This window comes from Sciurus carolinensis, chromosome 1, assembly GCF_902686445.1.
Source record: "Sciurus carolinensis chromosome 1, mSciCar1.2, whole genome shotgun sequence".
Classification (NCBI taxonomy): Eukaryota; Metazoa; Chordata; class Mammalia; order Rodentia; family Sciuridae; genus Sciurus; species Sciurus carolinensis.
This window is the reverse complement of record NC_062213.1, coordinates 189,558,901-189,581,624: the sequence shown is the minus strand read 5'-3', so window position 1 is coordinate 189,581,624 and position 22,724 is coordinate 189,558,901. Positions and strand designations below refer to the sequence as shown.

Here is a 22,724-nt window from a genome sequence, read left to right as displayed (position 1 = left end):
GAGCTGGTGCAGAGCTTTAACAAGATCATGAGGTAGATCACTTTGCCCAGCACCTGGCCCATAATTAGCATTCAGTGCTAGCTGCTATTTTTATTACTATTGATCATCTAGCATGGTTCCATGGATGGACTTTGGCAGGTTTGTAAACCTCACAAAATGTTAACTAAAACTTGGTTTTATATTCTTCTGAAATGGGTCCTTAGCCCAAAAGGCTTTCAAAAAAGAAAAGAATGAAAGGAAACTTTAGTTCAACCCAAATGGGGACACACAGGCACATAGAGGGCAGGAGAGGGACCAGCCCAGGTCCCTCAGAAAACCTGGGCAGACTCTTGGCTACAGCCCAGGAGTATCATCTCCCAGGCCTTACTTTTACCAGTTCAAGCTGTCTCTTTGATCTGACCTCCTCATTTCTCACTTGCTCAGCTGTGACCGCCTCCCAGTGAGCTGCCCACCTCTAGCTGCCTCCATGGAATCTCCACCTGGTGCCAAATACATCTTCCTCAAATCCCATTCTCGTGACACTGAGTCTCTGCTCTAAAACCTTTAATAGCTCCCTACTGCTGACGACAACCCCAAGGCTGAGGTCTTTGGCCTGACACTCCAGGGCCTCCGCAGCCAGCTCTGGCCAGCCAGACTCCTTGCTGTTCCCCCTCATCCAGTCATGGGCTGACTTCTTCCTCTCCTTCCTGCTCCCCTCAGTCTCGATGCCACCCACACACTCGCTCAGTGCTGGACAGATTCTACCCCTCTGCTCAATCACACAGTGTCTCAGGCCTAGCCTGCTGCCCCCGCTCTGCCCTCGGGGTTGCTCTCTGAGCTCACCCTCATCAGGCTAGGCAGAAGTACACTGACCGTGGCTCTGCTTTCCACTCAGCTCCGTCCCGGACACTGACATACCTTAGCAGCATCCCGACTCTCTCCCAATCACTCTCATTCTGTGCTCCACACTTTCAGGAACAGTATTGCCTCTGTCACAGGGATCCATGAGGCACGGCCAGCATAGCACTGTCCTCAAAGTCATGACTCCTGGCTCAGATGCTCCCCTGAGCCTCAGAGTCCTCATCTATAAGATGGGAACAACAGTATCTCTACTCACGATTCTCATGTAGGATAAATGCTTTGTAAACTGGAAGGTGCTTTTTCTACTGAAACCTTCGAACAGTACAAAAAATTCACCACAGCCTCCATTTTTTAAGTTTATATAGAATTGTGGTCGGTGGTGGGCATGGTGGTGTGGACCTGCAGTAACAGTTACTTGGGAGGCCGAGGCGGGAGGATTGCTTGAGCCCAGGAATTCAAGGTCAGCCTGGGCAACAGAGCGAGACCTCTGCTCCGAAAAACACAGAAATTTTTAAGAAATAAAACAAAATTGCAATAACCTTGCCACCTTGGCGCCCTGCCTTGTTTCATTTTCCTTCTCTTCACATCCCATCTAACAAACCACGTTTTACTTGTTTTCACGTTAACTGCCCGTTTCACCTGCTAAGTGTAAGCTCCTTGAGGGCAGGAATTTTTCTCTATTTTGTTCACTGCTGTGTGTCCTGGAAGAGTGTCTGACACCAAGTGAGCACTTGTTAGTTGAGGAATGAAAGAATGAGTCAAGCGCTTAGACAGGCCAGGCCCTGTGCACAGCACCTCTCAGACCATCTCATCCAAGGAGCCAGGTACTGTGGTGACCCCTATTTTTAAAATGAGATGTTAAGTGACCTACCCTGATCATTGGTGGGAAGTCCTGGGCTTGGATTGGATTCAGGAGCCTGCCCTGGTGATGGCTATGCTCTCTTTCCTTTCATGATGATTAGCTAAGTCTCCTGAATCTGTCACGCTCCCTATCTCCCTGCAGCTGTCAACCTCCTTATGCCCCTGAGGCCACCAGACCTCTCAACCTTCATTCCACTGGGCCATTTCCTCCCCACTCTTCAGCTCTGAGCCATGCTGCTCCTTCTCACCTCAGGGCCTTTGCCTGCGCTCCCCTGCCTGGAATACTCTGGCTCCCCATCTCCAAGTCGCCCAGTTCTTAAGACTCACCTTTCACCAGTCCCAACCCAGGGCCTTGTGTGTGTTAAGAAAGTGCTCTACCACCACGCCCCATCCCCAGCCCTAATTGTTTCCCAAATTTGAGGTCTTGCCCACTCCTCCCTACTCCCTGTGTCCCTCTCCAGGCCAGGTCTCCTGGCTTTTCTGCTTCTTCAATGGCCTTACCCACACCCCTTCTCTTAACCCGGTTTAAAGAACATGGCTGCAATTCCACCCCCAACTTTTGTTTCTTTGGGAGTCACTACACCTCTCTGAACCTGTATTCTCATCTACACAAGATGGATACACAGTAAATGTCTCATAAGTCAATGTGCCTGACACTGATTAAACACTCAATAAATAAATAACAGTCCACACCAGGTACAGTGGTGCACACCTATAATCCCAGTGACAGGAGGCCAAGGCAGGAGGATCACAGGTTCAAGGCCAGCCTGGACAATTTAGTGAGACTGTCTCAGGAAAAAAAAAAAAAAAAGGACTGGGGATGTAGCTCAGTGGTACAGCACTCCTTGATTCAATCCCCACTACTGCAAAAAATATATAAATAAACAAAAACCTCAGTCTCCTCCATTCCTCTTTCCTGTACAGTTTCCAGACTCAGCTGATAAGAATTGCTAACATGGATTGACCTCTACTATGTGCAATGATTGGACACATGTGAGGCACCTACCAGGTGCTCAGTATTACTTGTTGAATAATTTAATCTTTAACAGACCGATGGGGTGGGGAGAACTAGAATGACTATTATATCCATTTTACAGATAAGGAAATCAAGGCCAAGAGAGGGAAAGCCATTTGCCATGGTTGGGATTTAAACCCAAGCAGTCTGACTCCAAAGCTGGGCACGCCATTGCCCTTCCCATCCTGATCTGCTCTGATGCCAGCCCCCCGCAGGGTGCTTGCTTTCTCCAGGTTTTGCGATTTAGGTTCTAGATGTACACTCACTGAGCTTCTGCTTCAGAGCTCAACGCCTCCAGGTCATCTCATGTGAGCCTCCCAAAACCCTGGGGCATCAGTGCCATGATTATTTCCCCAAGACAGATAAGGAAACTGGGGCTCAGAGAGGGATCAAGAAATTAAAGGACACACAGGATTCAAAACCCAAACTCTTTAAACCATATCATGTATTTTGTGATGTTTTTCGTGATCTTTTTCCCATTGCCTTATACAACCATCAAGTACTGTTCACACACGTCTTATTTTTCCATCTAGACTGTGAGCTCTCCAAAGGCAGTCCTTCCATGCCAGCACTGGCAGTGTGGACTGTGCCCCGAGGCCCTAACTGCTGCAGCCTCGGGGCACATCCTGATGTGGCACATCCTAGGCACATCCTGGTGCTTTGCCTGTTTCTCCCCACAGCAGGTCTCAATTTGTGGATGCCATCTCTCGGGTATCAAGGGAACAGGACAGCATGGTGGTTCAGAAGGAGGACTCTGGATCCCAGACAAGTTCAAAGGTCCCGGTTCTGTGTGACCTTGACCCAGTCACTTAACCTTTCTAAGTCTCAATAATCTGACATAGTGGTCCTCCATCCTTATCCATGAGGGAACATTCCAAGATCTCCAGGGGACATGGAAACTGCAGATAATACCAAACCCTATAGATATTTTTTTTTCCTATAACATATACCTATGAGAGTTTAATTTATAAATTAGGCACAGTAAGAAATTAACAACTAGCAAATGGAACAATTATAATATACCATAATAAAAGTCATTTGAAACTTACAAATGTCTATTTCTGGAAGCATCCAGATAATATTTTTTGACTGCAGTTGACCACAGTTAACTAAAATTGTGGAAAGTGAAAGAGGATAAGGGGGCCACTGTATAAAATAAGGACAACAATAATAGGGACGTGACGGTGATTAAGTGAAATTATTTATAAGATTAGAAGAGGGTCGGGACATAGTAAACGCTATGTAAACATCTGTTAAATAATAGTCAAAGCTAGGGGGAGTGGCTCAGTGACAGGAGCATGTGCTTAGCTTGCATGAGGACTTGGGTTCAATTCCAACCACCAAAACCAAACAAGCACATAATAAATAAAGTGGGGCCCCACCTAGCCGGGGAAGGGTCCCTGAGGTGGGGTACAGTGTAAGTGACAAAGCAAACCCCAGTTCCAGACAACTAAAGTTACACAGGGAAACAGGTAGCAGAGACCTTACCCCTTCAGGAAACCCCTGTGGCAGGGACCTACTTCCAACCCACATCCTCCAGAGCCAGAGGACCCCATTTCCTACCCTAATCAGACTTCGGACCTAGCCCCTGCCCCCAAACTCTCTCCACCCAACTTAACTTTTCATATAGTCAGATGGATGATTATGGCTGAAATCCAGGTCCTGCTTCTCTGGGTTGCTGTGTGACCTTGGGCAAGTCCCTTGGCCTAGCTGAGTTTTACCTTCATTATCTCATCAAAGAAATAATCCCCCCTCTCCACCAGATCTGTCCTAGGGATTAACTATGAACTGAAATCATGCCCATGGATGTATCCACAGGTGTTAGGACACACTAATGTCCCTTTAGCCAGACTGCACAGACCCGCATGCTGTTTGAATACCAGGATAGGGAAGGGGGCTTCTAGTAAACACATATACTCCAAAAATATCCCCAGCAGCCCCAAAAATGTCCCCAGCAGCCCCTAAGCACCACCCAGGGCAAGTTCCTTAACTTGCCCTGATGTTAAAATACACTTTACTGGGGCATCTCATGTCACTCTTACTACTCCTGAGGCCCTGAAGCAGACCTGGGAGAGAAAAGAGGGATGGGAAGGGCCACGAGTGTTGGGGGAGGGGACAGCCCCTCAGGGAGAAACGCAGGTGGAGCGGAAGCACTGGCCCGCCAAGCCCTCCCTCCCCACAGCTAACCCAGCAATCACCCAGCCGGCTTCCCACCCCTCCAAAAAGGAAGAGGAGCCCGCGGCCGCATGTCAGGGTAGGCGATTACCTCTCTTAATTAATTAAAATAAATAGCAAATTAAATACAGCAAAATTAAAATAGCACAGGAAATTAATTCTCTCCCAGCCCCACCTCACAGGTGAGATGCTTACAGGGTCCCTCACAGCCCGGATCCAGGGCAGCTGGGGGCTCACCAAAACCTGCCTTGCACTACCACTCCTGGCAACCCAGATATCCATGGCAGAGCCCAGCCACCCACAGGCATTTACTTGGCTCTGCCATTCTGAGTTAGCCTCCGGGCTTCTTACTCCCAGGGGACCCCAAGCCCTGGGTCACATTCCTGAACCAAAGCTCTGCTCCCTGGGCAGTGGACAGAGAGGGTCCTGACACCCTCTGAGGAAGGGATTGGGCACTGTGCTCTCTGAGCCAATGGTCCATTGCCACATGGGTCAGGGTAGGAGGAAAGAAGAACCTAGGTCTTCTCTTTTGGGTCTCCTCTGGGGCTTAGAGTCTGATTCTAGAAAGATACTTCCGTTCTGTGTGAGCTCTTGGCCCCTCATTCAGGGTGCCCAAAATTCATCTCTGGCGGCTCCTCGCTTTGCTAAGAATGCCCAAGAAGAAAGCACTGCTTTCAGAAGATGCCTGCCCAGGTTGGCCAGGTCAGCCCCTAGGACATGATGCCAGGGTTCCCTGCTATGAAAGACTAGTCAGCTTATCACACAGATGGGGAAACCGAGGCCAGGCAGATCAAGCGACAGAGCCTGAAGTGGAATCCCGGTGGTTCTCAATGGACCATGTTCCCATCAAAACACTTTGAGTACAGCTCAACTCCATGCTGACCCCCTCCCCACCTCAGCCTAGCCCCTCTAAAAATCGCAGCCCCCAAAACTCTTCCCTCCCTGTGTCCTACCAGAGAGTGAAGGAGACTCTGTTCCTGCCCTGGGGCTATTGGTCAGAGGCCACTCTCCCCAAAGCACCTCCTCAACCTCTGCCTGAGGAAATTCTCCCAGCCAGCTCAACGCTAGCTTCTTCAGGAATCACCCAGAACCCTGATAGGTACTGCCTCATCGTCCTTTAAAGAAAAATTGATGTTTCACTCCACCTCCTCCTGGGGCCTTTGCTGCTATCTTCATGATACAGTTATCACAAAGAAAACTAGCACAGTACCCAGCACTCAGTAGGTGCTGAGTAAACCTTTGCATTTGATGTCCCCCAACATCCAAATGATACCTGACAATACGATTATCAGCTATCCTTTATTGAGCATCTACTACAAACCTAGTACCTGCTCTGTCCCATCCTCACATGATGAACCTTGCTCACGAAGATGTGCGTGCGTCTTTCCTGAGGTCACACAGCTCTGGAGCTGGAACCACACTGGCCTTTGCCCCTAAACAGATCCATCCCACATGCCTCTTCTAGGTTAAACCACCATCATCTCCCACATGTACTATTCAAACCTCCCAACTAGCCTCCCTGTGTCCAGTCTATCTCTATCCTATCCTTGGGCCTGTCACTAAATACTTCCCCTGATTCCTTATGACCCACAGGACAAAACAACCCCAAGCATGGCACCTGAACCCTGTGCCATCTGCCTTCTGCACTCTTTGCAGCATCTCCTCTGATGTCTGAGCAGTACTACATTCTCCCAGTGTATCATACTTCAATTTACTTCCACGCTTTGCATATGCTGTTCCCTCTGCCTGGAACACCCTTCCCACACTTTTCCTATTATGAATTCCTACACATCCCTGTAAGCCAAGATCAAGGGTTCCCTTCCAATCTAGTCAGAGGAAGGAAGCAATGACTAGGCTGGTCATAAAACTGAGACTCTGTGAAGAAAGGGTCTATGTCTGTCTTGGTCACCACGGTCTCCCCTAGGCTTCACCCGTAAACAGTGCTCAATCAGGATTTGCTGAAGGAATGAATGATCCACATCCACTTGTTAACCAAACAGAGGACAAAAGAATACAAAGCCACAGTATGCAGGGCCCGAGGTAGAGGAGGAGAGACTGAGGCCAGGAAGGGCAAGGACGCTCAACTGCTGAAAAGTAGTGACAAATACCATCAGGGACTAATCTGCGGCAGAGCCACTCTTGGCAGAGGGAGTGTTTGTGAGAGACAGAGGAAGGAAAGTGATGGGAGGCTCTGGAAGTGTGTGTGTGTGCGCGCACGTGTGAGAGGTGAGGATGCATGTGAGGCAGTGTGTGTTGCAATTTGTGAATTAGTGTGTGTGAGAGGGCGGGAAAAGGGGAGGGGAGGTGCGCCTGGGGGTCTGTGTGTGCACGCCAGGAGACTGGGGCACGCACAAGTGTGCAAGTGAGGGATGCCGCGTGTGATGGTGCCAGAGGTGGTACTTGTCTGCTGGGGGCAGAGTGATAAAGACAGGAGGGGGGCTGTTGGGAGTGCCTACGGGGAAGATGGTGTGCCTGTGTGGCCAAGGGGGAAGGGAAGGGAAGGAAGAAGTATGGAGGCTCTGCTGTGGCCTTGGTCACAGGCCTGGGGCCAGAGGTAGGGCCTGGCCCTGGGCCCAGGGTGGGGGGCACTAACAGAGTAGAAGACTCCTCAGAGTCCTTCCTGGAGCCACAGGCACCAGATTACTATGTCCCCAGGCAGGGAGGTCGAGGAGGAGGCCCAGATGTGCATGCGCCTCTACATCTGTCCACAGTAAAACCTCTGGGCATTTATTTGTCTTTGTCTGTGTCCGGGTGTGCACGCCTGTGCTTGTGTGAGCTCCGCCGGCTGTGTGTCTGCGCCCGTCTTTGTCTCTGTATGTATCTGGGTCTTTGTCTCAGAGTGTGTGGCTGTTGGTCTGTGCCTGTCTGCATGGCTGTGTCTGGTTTTGTGCGTGTCTAAATGTGCCTGGGACTATGAGGCACCATGTGTCCTTGACTCTGTGCATGTCTCAGCAGTGGGTACGAGCAACTCCCTGGACTGTTTGTTTGCATCTGTGGGTCTCTGTGACCTCGGTGTGAGTGTGGACACGGTGTTTTTGAGGTTTTGAGGTTGTGGGTCCATATCTTGGTGCATCTAAGTGTGCTTGTGTCTCTGTGTGTAAGACCATGCTGTGTGCTATAGCACAGAAATGCTTGTCTGTGTCTGTGTGATGTGTGTTTGTGACACCAAGGATATGTGTGTGTCTCCACTTCTGTGTGTGTGTGTGTGTGTGTGTGTCTGTGTGTGTGTTGGGTGTGAGGGGTTTGTCACAGACTGGTGAGCAAGTTAATCTCAGACTCCGTGACACGTGGAATAAAATCACGCTCCCATAATGGGATCATTCGTCTTCCTGTCCAAGGAGGGAACCAACTCTTCACCCTCCGCCCTGGGGGAGCCAATGGGGCCAGAGCCAGGCACCGGCCCCCACCCAGGCCCCTTTCGGGCCTCAGTGCCCCATCCTGCCCCCCCTCTGCTACACTAGGCGCATTTGGCCTCCAGAGTGCCCTGGTGCCCACTATGGGCTGGGCAGGGCTCCAGGGCATGTGACTGGGCCTTAGAGGCCTGTCCTGGGCCCCCCAGCCCCACCCACTGCTGAGGAGAGCCCTGCCCCAGATGAGGGGGGGGGTGCAGGAAGGAATCTTTGGGCCCCTCCTCCTCCCGGAGGGGAGGGATGAGCTGCAGGCCCTGCCGGGATTTTCCATCTCTCAGCAACAAGATTCCTGGTGAGCAGGCTGCAGGGTTTGGCAGGGCGCCTGCTGGAGACCCGCCCTCACCCGCCAGGATGCCTGGGTCCTGGGGCCAGGCAGCAACGGGTTCCCTGGGGAGCTGAGAGGGCCCCAGAACTCCAGCCTACGGTTGCCTGGGCCTGTGGGAAAGCTAGACCCTTCCAGGCTCCTACCTTCCAACCAAAGATGGCTCGCCAGCACCCCGAACCCCAGGCAAACCACCACCCTTCCTCTGGTCTCCTCCAAGCCTGGGTCTTTGCTTGAGAAAGTCTTCCCAGGCCAGCCACCCAGCACCACCCCTGCCTGACCTCAGCACACACCCAGCCTGGGTTCTAGACCTCACCTCCCGCTCTGAGGGCTCACAAGGGCAGGTCTGTGCTCCTCCGCTCAGAGTGGGGGGTTCTGAGGACAAGGCTATGTGTCCTCCATCTGCTAAATCCTTTTGGCCTCAGTTCTCCTTCCAGACCAAGCTGAGAGGCACCAGAGACGATTTCCCAAAGCTGGGGAAACTGAGACCGAGCAGCCCTCTGCCCCACCTACCACAATGAATCAAGAGTTAAGATGCAGGAGTCTGGACACGCTGTCTTAATCTTTCCCAGCAACAACAGCTGCATCTCTCTCCCATGGGTGCAATTTCAGGAGAGGGTGAGCCTCAGTTGGAGAGAGAGGGGAGTGGGCAGGTGGGTTCCCTCAACCCCCAGTACCTTGGATGAGCAGCTGGAAAGCAGGTTTGGTAAGAGATTAAGTTTGAAGAGAAATAAGAAGCTCCAAGATTTATGAGCCTCATTTCTCCCTCAAATTCCCCTCCAAGCCCCCCAGCCCTAGCCTGGTCCCTCCAGGGCTATGCTGTGGCCCCAGGCCAATGTCAAGGCCCTAACCCATCCATCAGCTGTTGCCAGGGAGTTTCCACCGCAACAGGTCCCAAAGGGAGGGGTTCAACTGACACTTGGGGCCCAGATCAATAGGAGGGGGCATGGCCCCAAAGACTCAGCCAACAACCCTGTACCCTCCCCTGAGCTGGGGGCTCACAACCTCCAAGGAAGAAACTAGGCTGGTGGGTGGGGCCCAAGAGAGGTGGTGTCCCAACTCTGGGACCACACCCAGCCCCACCCTTTCAACAGGCCAAGAGACCTGGGATCCCAAGAGGCCCTACAGCTCACAGGGTGTGTGACCTTGGGCGGCTGGCTGCTCCTCAGCCTCTCTGCCACAGCATGCAGGAAGTGGCTCAGATATCCCAGGTGTCCCCTATTCAGCTCAGCCCCTCAGCACTAAGTCCTGCCCTCTCTACAGTGCAGGGGTATCACCAGAACCTGGGCCAGATGGGGTAGGGCTGTGGCAGCTAGCTAGAGGAATCCCTGCAGTCACCCAAGTCAGAGCTAAAGACCTACAGTGATTACCCTCCACCACATAATCGATCTTCCAGAAGAGTGAAACTGAGAACCTGAGCTAGGGTCAGGTCTACACCAAGACCTGAGTCTTACTGGTGGGCTGGTTATGAGGACAAGCTCTGGGGAGAGAGATCTGGATTAAAATCCCAGCTGCACCACTAACTTGTTATGTGAAGCTCCAGCTTTCTCTCAGCCTCAGATTGCTCATCTGTAAAATGGGATGATAAAGCCTCCCTCTTAGGACTGTTGAGTTGAAATGAGAAAATGCATGTAAAGGGCTTGGCACAGTGCCTGACACACAGTGTGTTCATGAACAATGGCGCCATCATGACCGTAGTTAGTACAGTATGAACATAAATCCAAGTGGCCAGGGGTAAAGGGAAGGAGTGGCCCAGACCTGGTTAGAGGATGAGACCAGCCTCATCCTTAAGCCAGGTCAGGACCCCCAGGACCTCAGCTCAGGAGGGCAGCCAAATTCCTTGAAGCCCCCCAGCTGTCTCCCCTCTTCGTTAAAGGCCTCTCATTAGTGAGCCTGGGCACCTGCCCCTCCATGCGTAATAAGCCTCATTAGGATCTTAGCCCCAAGCTCTGAGCCCAGAGTCTATGTGTGTGCACACGCATGAGGGTAGGGGGGCTGCAACAGGCCACCAGCCAGGAGACAGCATCCTCGCCAACCACACCCCCTGCCTGTCATCCGCAGAGCCCGTCACCACCCAGCTTGTCACCTGCCTGCCTCGCACCCGCACCACCTGTCACCCACCCAGGCTCATCACCCACCCAGCCCATCACCTGCACCACCTGTCACCCACCCAGCCTGTCACTGGAACCGCCTGACAGGCATCTGGGTGGGGGGACAGGAGATGGGGAGGAGAAGACCACAGGGGTGTGGAGCTGGGGGCCCAGAGACCCTGTGGGACCCCCACTTCAGCTCGGCATCCTGCAGTATTGCCATGGCAACCTCTCAGCCGCAACCACTTTCCCAAACATCCCCCGCCCTCCCCCCCCCAGGCCCTGCTCTTAGCTGAGCTGAGGCTGAGAAGAGCCTGAGTGACAGCAGAATGGGGCAGGAAGGAGGGGGTTCATCAGCAGGCTGGCCTTGACCATCCTTCCGCCTTTGGACTCGTTTACTCCATCTGCAAAATGGAGGGGCCAGAATGGATAAAGCCCTTGTAGAGCAGGCCATCCCTCTTCAGCCTGGATTGGCTGAGTCAGCTGCCAGTTAACCTGTGAGGGCTGGGAGGTGGGACATAAGGACAGGAGTTTCTGGGTTCTTCCACACTCCTCTGCTTGGCCCAGCCCAGAGAGGCTGGACCTCTGGCCCACACTCACCCAGCAGAAAGGGAGGGGAGCAGGCTGGAAGGGAGAAGGGCTCTGCCACTGGACTGCTAGCTGGAGGCACCACACTGGGTGACCCAAGGTGACTGGGGGCCAACCTGGCCCCCACCTCCAAGCTGCATTATTTATAAAACCCAGGACGTGGAGTTGAGCAATGGTTGTAGCACTGGCCCTGTAGGGGCCACAGTGGGATGGAGAAAACAAGGTGCCTCTGAGAAGCAGCCTGGGGTCCCTGGCTCCCTCCAGGGCTGGCTGGGGCAGGGGCTGAGGTGGCAAAGGGGCAGCAGCTCTTCCTCCCCTCCCCTGCCGACCCCCTCTCCTCTCCACTCCTCCAAGCAGGCGGCGATAGGATTACTTCTGCATGACTGCCCGCTCCACAGGGTTCCAGAGACCCTCCTGCCTGCAGCAATCTTTAAAATTCCTCCAGCCCAGCCTCTCTCCCTTTCTCCCCGCAGTGAATGCTCCAGAGTCTACCGCAGTGTGCCCACTGCTGCCGCGCTGCTGCCACCACCACCGCCACCAAGCAGGCGGAGGCCCTGGTCCCTGGTGCCCGTGGACAAAGACGGACCCGTCCACAGAGTGGAGCCCCACAGCCCTCAGACCCTCTGGCCCTTGGTGCCGGCCCAGTCCAACAGACCATGGTTCCTGTTGGGTCAGGCATGCCAGCTGCACCAAGACGGGTGGGTGGGCACTAGGTGCATACACACCTGGTGGGTCTTGGCATGCCTGCCGGTGTCCTCTGTTGCTAGACCCTGGCTGCGCACCTCTGCTCTGACCCCCTCCCTATTTCACTACCTATCCCTGCTACCCCCTGGGGTGAGCAGACAGCTGGGCCAAGCCAGCGCCTGTGGCTCCCCAAGGTACAAGAGGCAGGCAGGAGATCGATCCACTGAATTTTTTAAGGCCCTAATGGAGCCTGCATCCCAGGACTTGCTGGACTGGGACACAGGCGATGTCTTGGGGACCCCTCCCACTGCACAGCACTGCAGTTGCTTCCTCTTTCAGGTCTTGGGGGAGTCAGAGAATCCTTCTATGAGCCTTCCCCCAGCAAGAGGCACAAGGGACCTCCAGGAAAGAGATCAAGACTGGGGGGCTGCGAGTGATACCAGAGCGCCCCCCTACCCCATCTCCCCAGCCCAAATGCAGGCAGAAGCAGCTCAGCCTCTAAATCACTCCCCTCATGCTGCCCTCTGAGGCGGATTCTGTGCATCTGTAATTAGGGGGTGGAACAGATGGTGGAGATTCCGTTTAAAATCATGCATCTAGTAAAGTAACCTTCACTGTCGGAACTGACTCCCAGGGAGACCAAGCCCCGCAGCCTGGACTGGGGGTGGGGGGAGCCAGCACCTTTCCCATCCCTTTCCCTGAAGCCCCAGCCCATGTCTTTCAGGTGAGCCAAGCGGGGAGGATCTGGAACACACTTGAAAAGTGCAGGCTGGGTCTAACTCCCCTTGGCCCCCACAGACATGCCAGACTCAGGCAGTGCTGGGTACTCAGCGTTCTTGGCTGAGAGACCAGGGTGACCAGGTGCCAAGGGGCTCGGCCCCACCCCCAAAGGGGCCCCAAGCCCCCAAGCCCAGGTCAGCCTGTTCACAGCACAGGGTCTTGGGGAGGGGGCAGCTTTGAACCAGATGTCCAGCCTCACTGTCCAGGAATGAAAGGCCTGGGGCAGTGAGGGGGTGGAGAGAGCTCCCCAGGCAGAGGAGGCTCTGGGAAGTGGGGGAGGCTGGGGCAGCAGACAAGTGAGAGCAATGCGTGTGAAAGGCAAGGCCTTCTGGGGGGACGGCTGGGGGGAGGATGTGCTGGAATGTTCGTCTGGTGGGAGCAAGGGCTACAGAACCAAGGCAGGGTATGTGACGGGGAGTTGTGGGGTGCAAAGGGGAGCAGGAAGAATTGCTTGTGAGCTCAAAGGGGCGAATGGGTCAGGGTTGTGACTCACAGAGGCTGTGTGTGTTGTGGATAAGCATGGCGTCATATTTGGAGAGGTGTAGGACTGTCCCCTGGCCCCTACATTGAGCAAAATCCTGGAGTCAGAGCTGGGCTACACCCGGGGAGTCTCTGGGACTCAGGCAGGATGGCCTGTGAGGTGTGGGGACCTGCAGGGAGTGTGTGTGCAGGCACACGCATGCTGGGGAAGGCATCAGAAGCTGTGAGGATATTATCTGGAGGTCCACCAGGAGCGAAGCGATGCGGCTATGAGAGAACTGTTGCTTCGGGGTCTGGGGTTCTGGCCTGGGAGGGTGTTGAAGCTGGGTGTGTGTGCTGGGAGAGAGGTAGTTTGGAAAGAGTAGAGGGCCTTGTGTTTGCGGGGATGGGTGCCAGGCCATACCTGGGGGAGATAAGTGTGTACAGCGTGATGCTGGGCTCTGGGGCCTCAATATGTGGGATGGTATCCCAGCTGCGTGGGTCCTGGATGTACCTGGGGGAGATGTTGCGGTTGGAGAGGGAGAGGGAGCTGACATGGGTGAGGATGTAGAAGCTGTGTGTGTGCTGTTTCTGGAAAGGTTACTTTGGCTTTAACTGGGCACCTGATGTGCTTGGGGGCTTGAGAGTGCTGCAGGCGCTGCTGGGCTGGGGCGGGAGACTGTCTGGGGAGGTGCTGCAGGCCTTAAGAACCGCCGGTTGTGGAAAGGTAAGAGTGGGTCCCTGATGTCAGAGAGGTGCTGGTGGCTCTGCAGTACACACATGGGAGGGTACCGGGGCTCTAACTGGGTTCCTGATGTTTGGGGAAGTGTAGCTGCGTGGCAGGTGTATGCTGGCTGCGTGTGAGAGGCAGTGGCATGTCAGGGAGGTGATCACATGTGGAGTGACTGTGTGTTTGTAGGTGTGTTTAGCAGTTGGCTTTGGAGGTACTGGCGTTGTGAGGGTGTATGTGGGCAAGCTTGTATATCTGAGTGGTGTTGGGGACTACGGCTGGGTCCTGTGTTCAGAGGGGCGAAGGGGCTACAGGGTGAGGGTGGGTACCCCTCTGGGGTCATGTAGAGCAAAGGCCTTTGCTCAGGGGCTCATCTGGGGGCTGCCCACTTCAACCCCTCTGCGGTGGGGTGCCTGTGTGGGGTGGGAGGGCTGTCAAGGCAGGCAGTCCATCTGTCTGCGCCTGTGCCCAGGCCTGAGGAGCAGAGCTGCCTCCTCACTCCCTGGGGGGCGGCAACGGATCCCAGCCCACCCATCTGCCTTCAGATGGTCCAGGCAGGAGCCTCCACAAAGCTGCCTGGAGGGCATCGCTGTGTTTGAAGAGGCACAGGCTGGGGGTGGGGGCACTGCACAGCAAACAGTCCTCATGGAGGCTCCTTTGAAAACCACTGACGCCAGGCGAGAGGAAGAGGGAGGACAGGGGCGGGCACGTCTGTCCTTGTGTGTCTCTGTGGGTCAGTGCCCAACTGAGAACACCGCAGCCCCTTCCCACGTGTTTGTGCTAATGGTCCCTGTTCGGGTAGCGTCTGGGCTTGGAAAACACCCCTCCAACCCAGGCAACAGGCCCACGCCTCACACCTGCAGCTACACCTCACACAGGCACGCTCCCTCCACTCACACACCAACACCCACACACCTCCACCTCTGCCTGGGTACCTCTGCACCCCCACACGCAGTTCACCCATGCCCCGTACCTCCACAGATACATGCACCATCACACAGACACCCCACCGCAAATCCTGTACAGCCACAGACCCCTGTTACACACACACCTATCACATAAACGAGCATCCACATCCACACCTGACAAGCAGCTATGAGACATACACCCACATACTCCGCTCCCTCCCGTCACACCCATACCCCATCTCACCCATGCTCTGTCTCTCACACGCACGACAGACACACGCGTGTACATGGTTCTATCTCTTTCTCTCTTGCTCACACACGCCCCCTCGCCAGCTCTCAGATAGCTCTTTCCTATGACAGACCCACCAGACCATCATTATCCAGGTGGGCCCTGCACCCTCTTAGAAGGGCTCCCACTGACTGAGGGGGCCTCCTGCCTCCTCACCCTGCCAGCTGGGCCAGAGTGGGGGTGTTCTCTGCTCAGGTGTGACTGCCACTGTATGTGTGTGTGACTGTGTGTGACAGTATGTCCTGAGAGCTCATGACAGGGCCTGTGTGTCACCACCTGGATAGGGAAGAAAACACAGGAACATGTTATGAGCTATGTTGTGAGATGCTCAATGAGTGACATTGGAGAGCTCCATGTCACAAAATGTGTGTGCGTGTGTGTGCACGTGTGCGCCTGCCTGTGCACACAGGTGTAAGTGTAGGGGGTGCGTTTATACAAGGAGCCATCTCCCCCAGTGAGCATGAGGAGACATTTTTGAGACCTGTAAATCTGTGCGTAGGGGTCGGAGCTAGGCAAGCTCTCTCAGCCAGCCCCCGGCTTCCAACAGAAGAGCAGGGAGGAAGGGGCTCTGCAAGGCTTCGCTCTCTCCCTCTCTTTCTTCCTGACCTCTTTAGCAGCTGGAAACTGAGCCGGGGGTGGAAGGAATGGAGACTTGGCTGGCCTGGGGGTTTGGGGAGGGAAGAGGCAGAAAACACCTTCCAGATTCTCATCAAATCCCTGTTTGTGGTTTGTAGCCTCCAGTCTCTCTCCCTCTCTCCCTCTCTCTCTCTCTCTGTCTGGGTTTTCCCCTTTCTTTATCTCTTCCTGTCTCTCAGCGCCCCCCTCCATCTCTCTCCTCACTCACCCTTTCTTCCTTCTTGTCTCCAAAGTCTCTGTTTCTCTCCTCAATCCTTCCATTTTTCTGACTCCTTTCTCTGCCAGCACCTCTGTCTGTCCGTCTCTCCCTGTCCCAGTCCATCTGTCCGTCTCTCTCAGTCTATCTGTGCGTGGGTGTCTCTGTCCATCTGTTCCACCACCCATCTGTCTGGCTGTCTGTGTGAGTCCTTCTAAGGGTGCCCACTCGCTCCCCAAGACCCCCTCCCCCAGGTCAGCAAAGGCCTCTCCTGGCTCAGGGGGTGAAGAAGGGGTGCAGAACTGCAGCTTCTGGAAGCTTCAGTAGCAGCTGGGCTGAACTGGGAGTTGGGGCCAGCCAGCTGCAGAAGCGGCCCCTCCCCTGGGCTCCCAGGCCAAGGACCCCAGAACAGAAAGAGGAGAGAAAACAGGGCCTCACTGCAGCTGGGTGTGTGCATGAGCAGCCTGCGGGGCCTCACTCTACCCTCACTTCAACATTCACCCCAAGCCAGGCCTTGCAGAAGAGGGCTCCTAAGTGCCCACCTTCCTCCTGCCCTAGCCAATGGAGAGATGCTGGGATCCAGGAGGGAGGGGTGGGGGAGGCCAGGCCTTGGGGAAGGAGGAGCTGGGAGCCAGGGCTTCCTGTCAGCTGGGCAGGAGGGGGGGCTCCTCCCCTCCTTCCCTCCAGGCAGTCCCTGGGGATCCCTCCTGCTCTGGTCCCAGCTCCAAGCATGAGGGGCTGGACAGGCAGTTCTCAGTCCCACAAGCCCATTCCCACCTCTCAGCTATTCACAGGGAAGTGGGGATCACAGCAGTATCTCCCCAGCTACAGCAGAGGTTTGTTATGGGTGTGTGGAGATCCTGGCTCAGTCCAGGCACTGGCCATCCTGAGAGGCCTCAAGCAGCCCACCCACCATTGCCAGACCAGCACAACATCCCCCACCTCATACTCTCACACACACCCAGTGGATCTCAACACCCACCACCCACCAAGCAATCCCCATGCCAGCACCTACTGTCGTGACACAAACTCAGGGTTCAACAGAGTCCTGCCTGGGTCTCACACCCTACCTTGCACTGGCGGCAGGCGCCCACAGTGCCCCCAGCACACGGTCAGCAGCTTGAGACCGCATCCCTCCCAGGCTGCACTCTTCCCTCCACTCCCTCTCCAAGAGCTCAAGGTCCAAATCCCACAATGGGCAGGGAAACTGAGGCCCAAAAGCAAGGGATGCGAAGACACAGTCATCCTTCTGAGACCCTGGGATGGCACAAAATATGAGGAACGAGGAAAGAAAGAGATGCTGCAGGGACAGAATCTGGCTCCTTCCTGACCCACCTCGGGCAAAGTCCATACCGGCTGCACCCTCCACACAGCTCTATGGCTGGGCCAGGGCCAGGGGCTGGCTGCCTCCCTCCCTAGCTCTCCTTGCCCCTGGCTGGGCCCCCTCCCTCTCCCCCGTTGGAGCAGCCCTCCCTGCCCTCTCCCTCCCAGCTCTGGCTCTCTCATCCTCAGCTCTTGGAAGCCTGACTCACTGTTTCCCCTCCTCTCTCCCCTCCCTCCCTCCCTCTCCAGGCAGTGGCGCCTCCCCCTCCCCTGGGGGGGCTCTGGCCACAAGGGTGCCCGCGTGCTGCTCTCCCTAGGCTCCAGCCCCCCTCTGCACCCAGGAGGCCCCCCGCAGCTGTTCCAGTTCTCTAGCCATGGTGAGACAGAGTGCAAGAGCCTGGGTCCTAGCCTGGCCTTGCAGAGAATATCTGCGACCCTGGATGAGTGGCTCCCCTTGCTAGACTTGGATTCCTCCTGTCAAACTGTCGGGTGGTGGGGTGTCCAGATGGATGATGCCTCTGGCATCTCTGGGGCCCTAATCTCCCTGCTTTTATAACCCCTCCTAGTACAGGGTACCTGTCAACCTGTAGGGTATTGTACCTGCCCTCAGGACCCTGCCCCCAGGTCCCAAAAAGAGCTCAGCTCTGTTCCCAGACATCTGGGGAGAACAGAGGGGAAATACTGCCCTGGGGCCTCAGAACCTGGAGCATTAGTCAAGACCCCTGGAACCCCCCCTTCCTCGTCATTGTCCTTCCTCCTGTGGGATTCTTTCCTTCTCTTTTTCTCTACCCCTCACCTGTCCTCCTCCCTCTTCCCAGAGACATCTGCTTATCTTTTCACCAAAAACAACCCAGCACCTGATCCCGGGTGAGAGGCCCTCAGTGCTCCCTCGTTTCTGGCTACAGAGCACAGGGTGGTGAGATATACCTGGACCCCTGAGTCTCCTGGGCCTCACTGCCAGCCTGTGACCCCAGCACTTCTAGCCTGTTTTCTATCTTCCCCTCCCTCATCAGTGGCTTCAGTCCCTCTATTCACCAGCATGTGGCTGTCTGGGTCTCCTCTCCCCAATTCTCTCTTCCTGGGGGGCCCATCTGCTGGCATTAGCAACAGTGTTGCCCTTGCTCCCTCCTACAGTCCCCAGCTCCACCTCATCCTGGCTTTGCTCCTTCCCCTTCTGTCCCAAGAGACTTAGGGGACCTAGAGACAGAGCTAGTACATCCCATAATATTCTGCTTGACCTCACCCAGCCAGACCAGAAAGGCCTGGGCATCTGGTACAAAGACATGGCACCCCCTGGTCTTGGGTGGCTGGCATGAGACACAGAGACACGGAGCTCTGTATTCCACAAAAGGAAAAAAAAAAAAAAAAATTGACCTGGGGTTGGGGGTGGGACATAGGGAGAGTGAAGGGGAAGTGAGGGAGGTCAAATTTGTCTGGAAGATGCCCCTGTCCAATGCGGAACACAGGCATAAAGGAGGGAGTGGTTCAAAACCTATTCTTCAGGCTGATTCAAAAATAAGCATTGTCCCTCTGGGGCTCTGCAAGCACAGCCCCCCCCCAAAAATGTCTTCTTCCAGGGATAGTGTATACCCCATGAGCCTCCAGCACAGAGACAACAATCAGGTAAAGACCCCATCTCTCAATCTCCTTTAAAATCCAAGTTCAGCCTCTCCACAGCACACTTGGCTCAGTAGGGGGTTCCAGAAGCCTCCAGCCAAACTCAAAGTATGTGGAGTTGGGGGAACGAAGCCCCCCAGCTCCCAAGTCCCTTCACCAAAGGTCCCATCAAGGGCTGCAGAGCAAGCAAAAGAATCCTGGAACCCTCCCTCACACATCAGTGCTGAGAAACTAAGCTGCCCATCAGCAGCACCTGGGGGTGTTGGGGGCTTCCTGCCCCTACGACCTCGTCCCAGACCCCCCAGTCCAGCAACCACAATAAACAGCAAGATCTTTTTCTTTATGACACCAAATATCTCCAAGCCCAACAGCTCCTTCCATCACTACCTCAGCCATAGATCACATTAAAAACTCACAGAGGGCAACTTAAACACATCACATTTGTTTCTCTCTATATTATTTCAAAAGTAACGGCATTAAAAATGGATTTTACTACAGAAAATAAATATCAGCACGTGGGTCGGGAGCCCAGGCAGAGAGAGAGCCCACCAGGGGAATGTCCCTGAGGGTTTGGGCACAACTTAGGCACTGACCAGGGAGGTAGCTGAGTGGCCAAACTGCACCCTGGGGTATGGGGGGATGCCTGGGGTGGGGGCAATGCTGGTTCACCTAAGCACCTGCCCGATACCAGACCAAGAGGGACAAGAGTCACTGGTTTGGACTGGTGCCCACTGGTCCCCCAAAGCTCATGCCCTCACTGGTTTATGCAACCTCTGAGGGTGGGAGCTCTGGGGCCAGAAGTTCACCAGTCTCTGGGGGTTACTCCAACTATTGACACAGTAGGAGAAAAAAATGAATTCAGCTTACTATCCAGTTTGATTTTCCATTACTATAAAAATAAATATACATCTGCTCAACGAGGGAGATGGCAAGCAGCATGCACATGCCACCTGGGGGGTCCCCCCACAGCTTACCACAACCAAGTCTGTCTGCCCCCCAACCCCCCATGCTGGAGGGGTGGACAGAGTGGTAATCTTTCACTTATAGCCCCAGTCACACAGCCACACACACCGGGCCACACGGAACAGGAACCAGCCAACAATAGAAACACCCCAAATGCCCCTGGCAGGACTCTGCCCAGGCCTGGGCACATGCCCCCGCCCTGCCAGCGGCAACAGCAGCAACGGGCAAAATGTGGCCACCCTGACCCGGAGGCAAAGCTTGTCCTCACACCCTGAGCTCAGCCCAGGGAGCTGGGGCCAAGTCCCGCCTGACACCAACTGGTCCGGCGGGAAACGCCTGCCCAGCCAGACAGGCACAGGCCCCCCAAGGGTCCCTCCTTGTGCTCAGGGACCAGGCTGGTGCAGCCTAGCCCTGCCTCCCAGGGTGACGCCTGGGCCCAAATTCAGCTGGCCCTGCCAGTCAGGCACTGGTGCAGAACCGAGGGCACCAGGCTCAGCCCCTCCCAGCCCAGCCCCAGGGCCCTCAAGCTTGGAGGGAGGGGAGACTCCCCACCCCTCCACATCTGGCCCTGGCCCCCAGGGTCTGCGGTAGAGAATTCCCGCCCCCGCTTCTCTCTCCCTCCCGCTCTGTGCCCGCTGCCCGCCTCAGGGACAGCCCCAGCTCCCGCCTCCGGCCAGTAAGGCCCACATCCTTCCTCCCTGGGCTGGCCCCTTTGCCTGGCAGGAGGCTAGGGGGTCAGGCTGCTGGGGAACCCTCCCCACCCCCAGCTCCCATCAGTCCTCATCCCCAGCCCCCAAACTCTGGGTTGCTGTCCCTTTTCCTGTAGAACAGGAAACAAGGTTATTTCCTAGACTCAGAGCCAGCCCCCTGCCCCTCTGGCTCTGCCTGGGGACCCAGACCCAGCAGGGGAAGGCGCCCTCAGCCAGAAAGCAGGGAGATTCGGCAATTCACCCCCAGCTCCTGGCCCAGGGGGCTGACAGCTGTCACTCAGCACCCCACCCCCTGGGGAAGAGGGGGCCGATTCAATCAGAGCCCCAGAGGAAACGCATTGATAGGTGATTATTTATTTATTTATTTATGCAAAAGTGAGCCGACTTTGTTCGCCAGGTAACCGGGCACGCGGCCCAACCCCTACGGCCCTGGCCGCCCCCAAATCCCTCCTCCACCCCACACCTCCTCCGGGTCATTAGGTCCCCGCCCCTCAACTCCCAGAGCGCCAGCGGAACCTTGGGATTTGGGGGTTGGAGGGGAGGGGCTCCTCCCTCCGCAGTCTCCCCGTTTCCCAGCGCCAATCCTAAAATCCAGCCTTGTTCTCCGCTCCCACGGTCCCCCTTCATCCCCCCCCCCCACATTCTCAGCAAGCTGGAGAGCAAATTGCAGTTTTAAATCCAAAGGCGGAGGGAGGGGGAAGGAGGAGGGGGCGCGCGGCAGCGCTGGGCGCGCACCTCGCCCCCGAGCCGGGGGAGCCGCGGGGCGGCCAGGAAACCCGAGAACCCCCCCTCCCAACCCCCCCTCTCGTCCACCTCCCCCTCCCCCTTCCCAGCGCTGCCTGCCAGGCTTCGAGCCGAGCCCAGTCGAGCCGCGGGCCCCGGTGGAAACAAAGACCGATCGCACCGCGGGCACCGCAGCCACGGGGTCCGGCGGACCGGACCAGGGGGCGCGGGGGACCCCCCTGGTGCGCTGCACAAAAGAGCCGGACCGGCCGGTCCCCAGCGGTGGTCTAGGGCTGGGGAGGAGGCGCCACTCACCGGAGTGCTGGGCTGCTGGCTCTGTGGGTCCGAGCCAGGCTAGGGGTTTTGGGGGGCGTCTGTCTTCCGGCGGCGGCAGCGACGCGGGCGCCCGGCTGCTGAAGAGAGGAGTCGTGGAGGAGCCCTGAGCCGCCTGCCGTCGCTGACAGCATGGCTCGCACCTCGGCTCACATTCTCCGCCGCTAACTCTGCTGGACACGGCCCCCCGCTCCCGCGGCGCCCCCCCACCTCAATCACTCCTTCGCTCTCTGTGCCCCCCTCACTCCCCCCGCCGCGCACACACTCTTACAGCCCTGGACACCCCCGCCCCCACCCCCCCAATTGCAAACCTGGGAGGGAACGCGCCCCGCGTAGTCCTCCTGCTCCTGCTCCTGCTCCTGCTCCTGCTCCTGCTCCTGCTCCTCCTCCTCCGCCCTCCTCCCTCCCGCTCTCTCTGGCTGTCTGTCTGTCTGTCTGCCTGTCTCTATTTCTCGCTCTCTCTGCCTTTCTCTGCTCTCCGAGCTGGGTGGGAAAAGGAAATGAGGACAGAAAGCAGACGCTGGCTTTGGGTGGTGGTAGCTGGATTCCCTCTCTCCCTCCCTCCTCCCTCCTCCCCTCCCTCCTCCTGCCTTCTGCTCTCTCCGCTGCTAGCGGGGCTGAGCGCAGCCTGGCGGGTGGCTCGCTCTGCCCGCCCGCCCGCCCGCCTGTCTGTCTGTCTGGTCTGCCTCGCTCGCTCCCTCCCTCCGTCTCTCGCCCTCGCCCTGCCTGCCTGCCTCTCTCCGTCTCCGCCGCCGCCGCCGCTGCCTCTGCGAGCTCGCCTTACCTTCGCCGCTCACCATCCGGAACCCCAGGGGGGAGCGCGCGCACGGCACGCCGGGACTTGTAGTCCCCGCCCCGGCCGCTCAGCGCGCTGGGCGGGCGGGGCGGCGCCCGCTGTTCCGACGGCGCGGCCGGGAACCGGCAGGGACCCTGTGCCTGGGGCACCTTTGGCGGAGGTGCGTCCCGGTTTACCAAGGGGCGCCGATCCTCCCCGAGGGTTAGGAATGTTCCCTATGTTCTCTGGCCCCTGCGGCGGGCTCTGGCTCGCGCTGAGGTTGCGGGTGGGAGCGAA

At 56.3% G+C, this 22,724-nt stretch overlaps 1 protein-coding gene across 12 annotated transcripts in view; it reads right to left on the bottom strand.

Annotated features, from left to right (window-relative positions):
• Positions 1–22,456, bottom strand: part of Ahdc1 (AT-hook DNA binding motif containing 1) — a 64,164-nt gene extending 41,708 nt beyond the window's left edge. For 5 of the 12 annotated variants that reach the window (XM_047551849.1, XM_047551848.1, XM_047551846.1 and 2 more), the window contains exons 1-2: positions 21,964–22,289; positions 21,635–21,732 (exon numbers count right to left, since the gene is read on the bottom strand). The gene's annotated coding sequence lies outside the window, so the exon portion shown is untranslated. Of the gene's footprint in view, positions 1–21,634; positions 21,733–21,963; positions 22,290–22,436 lie in introns of those variants that run through there. The other 7 variants (XM_047551842.1, XM_047551841.1, XM_047551843.1 and 4 more) reach the window with 4 other exon arrangements.
• Positions 22,457–22,724: the final 268 nt, after the last annotated feature.